We start from the raw sequence: 8,769 nt of genomic DNA on the forward strand, positions 1-8,769 counted from the left end.
CAGTCATTAGGACAGTGAAGGTTTGTGTGTGTAATTGGGTAGTACGCTATAGGTAGGGCATGCATGTCATTTAAGGGCCACACTCATCTCAGACAGCAGAAAAGGAAGATATGGCTTGTGACACAGAACCTGGCCTCATCGATGTGTACCTACAGGTTGTCCAGTTGACCTCAGGAAACCAACTCCACTGGGTGATGAAGTGGCTCAGTGATGACTGCATTTTGTGGGGGGAAATAAATCCAAGGGATTTGGGAGGCAGTCTGACGTTGCATTTATGGATTTTGTAGAACATCTGGTTGGCTCCTTGGATATCCATTCATAAGCATGATGGCAAATACCACAGTACTCAGAAGCTTCTTTCTCCTTTGTGAAATTCTGTCCTCCGCCTCTTCTAATATCCTACCGTTCCAGTTTTAGTCCTCTTTCTCTGGTTGCTCTTTTTGTTTTTGAAATGATTATATTTTATTGTGATAAAAATATCTAACATGAGATCTACCCTTTTAATACATTTTTTAAAATGTATATATTCCAAGGGAGAGAGGGACAGGTACATCAATAGGGTCTTCATGCCATGATCCACCCCTGGTCTCAGCCAGTCTGAATCATGGTACAAGTGTGTCTACCATGCTCAGGGAGGTCCTAGGACACAAACCCAGGCCCTTTCCCATGAGAGTCCAGCTGCATCACTGCTGCACCACTGTTTGACTGCGCTTAAATGTTTAAGTGTACAGTACACTGTTGCCAACTGTAAATATGATGTTGTAGAGTAGATCTCTAAAACTTGCATCTTACATGACTGAAACTCTAAACCCACTGCACAGCAACTCTCCATTCCTTCACCCCCAGCCCCTGATAACCACCACCCTACTTTTTGTTTCCTGGTTGCTCCTTCCTGTTCTTTGAGTTCCATTTCATCTCAAGGGGTCTATCCTTGTCCTTGGGTCATTATGTCTCTACTTGTCCTCTTCTCACTAAACCCATTCTTCCTGAGTGATCTCACCATACTATTGTTTCTAATAGCAAAACACATGATTTTTGAAACAACTTAAGGATTCGGCAGTACAGGGTTGGTTAAACATGAGTTATTTTAAAAATGGAATATTATGCATCATTTGGTAAAAACTGCACTGTATAAGTACATTTATTGACATAGATGTCCATGATATTGCTTAGTTAATATACCATGTTATAATATGGCATCTATAATGTGATCATATTTGGGTAAAAAAGTACATAAATATACAGTGACATTTGAATGAATGTTCTTCCAAAATATTAACAGTATTTATTCCTGGATGGGAGAATTATGTGTGATTTAGATATTAATTATGCTCATTAGCAATTTTCAGTTTTTCTATAAGAAACATGTATTTCTAGTCAAATGAAAAAGAAATATATGTTGTAAGAAAAATATTCTCTTAGGATAAGAATCCCAGTCAGCTGATTGACTATGTGAAATTCTGCAATAAATTATGGATCATTTTAGGGGCAGAGTGAGCTCTGCTTTAGGAAAGGAGAACAGTTATTAACCAGTCTTTCTTGAAGATAGTTCTTTACTCTTATTGTAATAGAAGGCCCTCCCCCTTTTTTTTTTTACTTTTTGCTTAAAATTTGTGTCTGAGAATTTTTTTTTTAGAGAGATATTTGCTATAGGGCATATGATATTTGCTATAGGGCATATGCACTCACTGGAGAGACAGAGAGAAACACAAAGACAGAAATCGAGAAATTGCTTCCCCAGAGGACTTAGCCACACCACTACACCTTCTCTTCAAGTCTCTTCTTGGGATTTTGGGCACACATGCACATACGTGTGAGTTCCAAGTCGCTGGGTCCAGGATTCGAACTATGGTCGATTATGTGGGAGTCCAATGATGTAACCATTTCACCATCTGCTGGTCCCACTGTGTGTCTGAGGATTAAAAAACAGATAAGGAACAAACATAATATGAATATAAACATTGAATATGATGTTATTTTATTGTTGCAACTATTGTAGGAATTGACCTCACTGCAAATCATTACAATGTATCCAGCCCATGGAAATGAATGCAACAGACCCAATTGCTCACGTTGAATCCTCCGCCCTACCCTTGGACAGATCTAAGAGTATTAGAGATTGGACATCTTGATGAGTGTTCTCAAAGTTACACACTTAATTGTGTTATTATTATTAAAAACTTTCTGGGGAAGCTTTAATTGATAATAATGGCTATCATTTCTTAAACACTGATTCTATGTAACTGCTCTATGGGGGAGGAGAGGTGTCTTCAAAGAAATTCATGGAAAAAGCATATTATGGAAAAACTATGCATGATTTCAACTTTTTTTGTACTAAAATAAATTCAGACTTTCCTTTACTTTTCCATGAGCTGTTTGAGGTCCCCTCATATATCTCAATTTAATCCTCATAAGTATCCTATGTCATAGGAGATTGTCTGACTTTATAGAGATGACAGGGTAGGATCTCAAGGTTAGACCTGAAATGAAAATCTATCCTGTATCCTAAAGTTGGGTACTTTTTAAAAAGTTAACTTATTCCGGGACCAGTGGATGGTGTAATTGTTAGGTTGCTGGATTGCCACGTAGTCGATCGTGGTTCGAGTCCCAGACCTGGTAGCATTCAGACTCATGCTGTGTGTGTGTGTGTGTGTGTGTGTGTGTGTGTGTGTGTGCGTGTGCCCAAGATCTTGAGAAGAGAGTGGAAGAGAAGTGATTGTGGTGTAGTCATCCATACCTGGGGGGTGATTTCTTGCTTTCTGTCTTTCTGTCTCTCTGATGAGCGTATGCACCGTATAGCAAAAATCTCTCTAAAAAAAGTTTATTTTTTTCCATGAATAAGAGATATCTAGATAGATATAGAGAGACCTCTCAATGGGATCTCCATGTTGTGATCCACCCCCAGCCCTGAGCCAGCCCCAGATCATGGGCAAGTGGTGTGTTCAGAGAGTCTCTGGACATGAACTAGGAACCTTCCCAAATGGGACTGCCTTACTGAGTCTCACACTTCACTGCTGTGTTAGATCTGCTCCCCTGCAATTGTGTTTTTGAACTAAAATATTAGTGCCCAGTTTATTTTTTAAATTATTTAATTTCATTATTCTTATTAGCACTGTTTTAAAATTGCTATGGGGCACGTGTGTTCACCAGAGAGAGAGAGAGAGAGAGAGAGAGAGGAGGGGGGGGAGAGGGAGAGAGAAAGTGAGAAAGCAAGTTGCCAGGTCTGGGCCTCAAACCACAGCTGGACATGTGGGAGTCCAGCACTGCAACCACCACATCACCTACTGGTCCCAGAGACCAGTTTAATCACCTGCTTTATTTCCCATGCTTTGCTCAGACTTCCCAGTTGAGGAATTGCCACCAGAGGTAATACTTGAAAGAATGCTGCTCAGGTTTTGAGTCTTCGTAAAAGTAGTCCCCAAATGAGCAACTGCAACATCATCAGAATCGCTGTTTAACCGTGCAAGGAATGACTCTGGAGAACATCACCCATTGGAACAGATAATCCCATGTCTTTCTGGGGGAAAAAATGTTATTTTCTTTAAGATGCTATTGCTTTGAGAGTGTAAATGGTTTGGGCTCCTGTCCCTTACTAGCTGTGCGACCTCAGACTTTTCACTTAACCTTTTCGAGTCTCAATTTCACCATCTTTGAAGTGAATCTATCAACTTTACTCGATTATTTTGAGGATTAAATGATCGGGCACCCAGCTCATAAGTCTCTCCCCTCACTTGGACTGTAAAGTCATTCTTCATAGAGGATGAGCTCTGAGAATTCCTCAGACTGGAAAGTAGTTTTGCTCTTTAAATGGCTGATTAACTCACAGAGGTAGTGTCTTTTAATGCAAGTTCTATACATGAAATGTGCCAAGTTAACAGCCCAGGAAAACAGAAGGCTTATGTTTTTCCGCATAATAAACTGTGGAGAAATGAGTAGGGCAAGCTCTAAGCCTCTCCCTTACAGCGGTGTGCCTATGAAATATATCACGAACACGTAGGATCTTTTTTGAACTACAGAGTTATTCTGGCTGATAAATGGAGTGCTAGGTGTGATTCAAAATTTTCTTGAATCTGTGGCTAAGCTTTACTTATTTTTTTATTAAGTTTTGTTATAGTTTGCTATAGGGCATGTGCACTTGCGAGAGAGAGAGAGAGAGAGAGAGAGAGAGAGAGAAATTATCCTGCAGGGGAGATGGCCATGCCATAATCTTTCTCCTCCACTCTCCTCTAGGGTATTTTAGGCATGCACACACGTGGACCCAGCATGTCTTTTAAGCTGCTGGGTCTATGACTTAAACTGCAGAATTGGCCACGTGGGGTTCAGTGCCTCAAACTCCACACCACCTGCTGCTTCCCAAAATTTTTTTTTCTGAGAGAGACGAACCCCCAAAACATCTTCACACCATGATTCATGCCAGATCTCAGTTGACTTAGATCATGAGCATGTGTACCCAGTTTGCACAGGGAGGTTCCAGATCATGAACCCAGGACCTTTCCCATGTGAGAATAGTAGCATGACCTCTGGCCCATGTAGTTCAAATTTAAAATAGCTAGGACTCTTCAGTTTAGCACTTGCACATGAATCCTATTATATGTTAGACACAGGATATTAGGGATTTGGAAATGAATAAGACATCCCTCTTCCCCCTCTAGGGTTCTCAGTCTTGGGAGATGACAGAAGCACAAACATCACTTTCATTGTCTGTGGCAGAACCAGGATAGAGGTTTGTCCATGTCATGAAGGAGAGCTCTTCTGCTGATTCCCTTCCAGAAGAGTGGGGGTGACAGGTGTTGAGGTTATTAACCGCAATACAATGAAGGTTTCAAACAAGCTTCAAGAATATCATATCAGATGTAATGGGGAGCAAATGAGAGTGTTAGTCCCATTTCTGTTCTCTAATTCATATGTCAAAGGATCTGCCTTGCCAACACATGGTTAGGGTAGAACTCTAGATCTTGTGCCTAGAGTAAGTGCTTCCTCTGGTCCAACACTTGCTATGACACAGATATTGAAAGGGAAAATGAGAAGACATGGCCTCTGTCTTCCAGCAGCTAATGGTCTACTGAAGTGTGTTAGTTCTCTATAGCTACTGTCACAAATTATGACAAGCTGGATAGCTTACAAAACCAGAAACTGGTTCTCTCACAGTTTTGGAGGCCAGAAGTCGCAAACCAGGGAAAGGCGTTAGCAGGACTATGCTTCTTCTGAGACTTTAGTAGACTCTTTCTTGCCTCTCTCCTCTTTCAGGTGGTGGCCAGTAATCTGTGGTGCTCCTCGGCTCACAGTTGCATCACTCAAGTCTCTGCCTCCATCACCATATGGCCTTCTCCCTTTGTGTCTTCACACACTCTTCCTATGAGACTCCTTAGTCATATTGGTTAAAAGGCCCTATTCCAGTATGACCTTATCTTAAGTAATTACGTGTACAACAACCCTACCACCCAAGAAGGTCTCATTCTGAGGTATGAGGGGCCAGGACTTCCACATATCCTTTTGGGGAACACAATTCAACCTGTAAGAGGAAGACAAGGTGGATGTACAAATGGGAGCCCTTTCCCTTCCCTGTCTCTGTACCTTCAGCTTTTGTGTGCTTTTGCTTTGAATAGTCTACATTTGTAGAGTGCCCTGTCTGGGAGTTTACATCCCCCAGAATAGCCCTTAGGTCCCTGCCCAAGGAATAACAAACTTAGGTATCATTTAGACTCCAAAGCCCCCCAAGATGGGCCTGAGCTCACATTTTGTCTGAAATTACTCCCTTACTTTGCCCTTTCCTATCCTGCCCTCTCAGTCTCTTCATTAATAAACAAGTGGTACCCAGATCCTCATTTAAGGAACTGCTTCTGGGGAACTAAATCTGTGATAAATAGTTTTACATTGGGCACACAAATTATGTAGCCAGTCCTGGGTAAATTCGTGCTTAAAAATGGTATTGTCGGGTTGGGTTGTAGGTGTCTGTTTAACTGTATAAAATACATGCAGACTATTTTCCAAAATGGTTGTATGATTTTGCATCCCCATAAGCATTGTACAAGAGTTTCAGTTGCTCTGTACCCTCAATAGTTGTTGTTGCTTTCTATCATGGTTATCTTTCTAAGTCTTTAAAACCAGAGGAAGGATTGGTATGTTGTAAGGGTCTTCATGCTTATCTTTGAACAAACCTCCCATGTCTCACCTTTCTCCATTTTACCTGCAGATTTTGGCTTTCAGGTGTTCATTATAGGCTAAGTTAGTAGGACTAGGAAGAGCAGAATTCATGAAACTGTGAAGTTATACAACCCTGGTCTTTGTTCTCAAACTGATGTAATCATGTTGTCTAGTCTCCACAGTTAATAGTAGGAATTAAGGCAAATGTTTTCCAAGCTAACGGACCAAGAGAATTAAGCTATGTTTTATCCATGATCACCAGAAACTCTGAAACAAGGTAGTTGAGTTCTCCTGTAAGATACGCATTTGCCATGAAAGCTGTTTTTAACATAATAAAAATAAGCATAGAATTGAAAAGACAACCTCTTTTCTTTCTTTTTCTTTTTTTATTTTTTTGGAGAGGTTTTTGCTATAGGGCATATGCGCTTGCCAGACAGACAGAGAGAGACAGAGAGACAGAAAGTGAGAAATCACTCCCTAAGGGTGATGGCCATGCCGCAATCCCTTCTCCTCCATTTTCCTCTTGGGATGTTGGGCACGCATGCACACACGCCCTGTGTGAGTTTAAGCCACCGGGTCCGGGACCCAAACTGTGGTCAACTACATGGGAGTCCAGCAACATAGTCCAGTGACAATTACACTAACTGCTGGTCCCAAGACAACCTCTTTTCAAGTACAACTCTTCCAACAATGCAGTCTATAGCCAACTATGTTTACTAGATTCTTCGTGGCAGACTCATATTCATTAGAATAAAGACTCCCTGAATTCCAGATATTTCACATATAATTCTTTGCCCTTCTCAGTCAGCTACCCTGTTCTAGAAGGAAACGAGGTTGATCTAAAAGGCTGTGTTCTTCAAAAAACCACATATGCTGTGATCACATTGTGATTTTTGTAGATATTTCCATAAAGCAACCAAAATGTAATTTATAAGATGAGCTATTTCTTCATAACAAATGGCAACTACTATATGTTCTTTTATTTCATGTGATTTCTTAAAATACTGTAATAGAAATATTTCTATTCTTTGAGCGTCCTGGTAAAGATGACATTCTGACGTGTCCTTTTAGACCCACTTTAAGTACAGCAAGCTGTTACAAAATAACAATGAGTGAACCAAAGGAAATTGTAGACCTACATAAAGAAAATGCTAAAATTCATTGGAGCTGGAGAAAAAAAAAAACTTGAGAAAGTGTAGAGACATTACATTCATGGATAGGAAGATTAAGGATGCCTGTTTTCTTAGTTTACAATATACTTAAAAAACAATTTCAATCAAAACTCCAAATGATTGGGACCAGCAGATGGCATAATTGTTACATTGCTGAACTCCCATATAGTCCACTGTGGTTCCGGTCCCAGACATGGTGGCTTAAACTCATACCAGGAATGTGTGTAATGCATGCTCAGACTCCCAGAAGAGAAGGGATTGTGCTCTGGCCATCCCCATTGGGGGTGATTTCTTGCTTTCTATTTCTTTGTATCTCTCTGTGTCTCTGGTAAGCCCATGTGCCCTATAGCAAAAATCTCTCTAAAGAGACCAGCAGTTGGCATAATGGCTATGTCAATGGACTCTCATGTAGTTGACCATGGTTCGAGTCCCGGACCTAGTGGCTTAAACTCACGCCGGGTGCATGTGCGTGTGTGCCCAAGATCCAGAGAGGAGAATGGAGGAGAAAGGATTGTGGTATGGCCCATCCCCTCTGGGGCGGTGATTTCTCGCTTTCTGTCTTTATGTCTCTCTCTGTCTGTCTGGTGAGTGCATGCGCCCTATAGCGAAAACCACTCCAAAAAAAAAAAATGGAAAATGGAAAATATCACAAGCAAATTAAAATAGAAGAGAATGCAACAGGTTTTAGTTATGAGTCACTTTTTCAAGAATACCTTAATGAGACAGTTACAGATGCTTGGATAGAAGATCCTTATATTAGACAGACTCATTGGCTGTATAATTTTCTTCAATTTTGTGAGATGCTTATTAAGAAACCATGTAACGTACAAACTATTCACCTTCTCACCTCTCTGGAGGACCCTGTTTTGCCACAAAGTAGTGGCCCGGAAGAAATAAAAGATTCACACAGGAGTCATGGAGTGCAGCTAGAAATAGAATACTCTTCTTCTATACATGACTGAGAAAGCAGGTTCAACCGTGGAGGGAATATTAAGATTGGAAGGGTATTGGATTATTTTAAGAAACCACAGGGTCATTTTTCCATTGGATATTGTGATTTTGATTTAAGACCATGTCATGAAACAACAGTGGACATTTTTCATAACAGGCACACACAAAAAATATGATGGGTACTTTCTATTATATATTTCTATTTTAAGTGAATATCCATTTTTGTTTTTACTTTTAACAGATAATTTTTATATATGAATTTAACAATAAACTTTTATATTTCTACTAAAATGGTGTCATTTGGGAAGTCCTTAGTTTTTACTTATCCTTACTGGAGTTAGGTAAAGATATTAATAAATGTTTGAGCAAGGTGGTGGTAAAAATTACAAGTATTATAATTTTTATGCATATTCATATGTATATGTATTATACATACAATTTTTGAACATCTCAATGAAGAAAGTGAGCTATCATTGGCTTCTTGTTGGGCTGAGATTCCCCC

At 40.1% G+C, this 8,769-nt stretch overlaps 1 pseudogene; it reads left to right on the plus strand.

Moving 5' to 3' along the window:
* The first annotated feature begins 274 nt into the window (after nucleotides 1-274).
* LOC102472061 (MIT domain-containing protein 1-like) lies at nucleotides 275-8,443 on the plus strand (annotated as a pseudogene).
* Nucleotides 8,444-8,769: the final 326 nt, after the last annotated feature.

The sequence above is a fragment of the Tupaia chinensis genome, unplaced genomic scaffold (assembly GCF_000334495.1).
Source record: "Tupaia chinensis unplaced genomic scaffold, TupChi_1.0 Scaffold138390_1, whole genome shotgun sequence".
In the NCBI taxonomy this organism is placed as follows: Eukaryota; Metazoa; Chordata; class Mammalia; order Scandentia; family Tupaiidae; genus Tupaia; species Tupaia belangeri.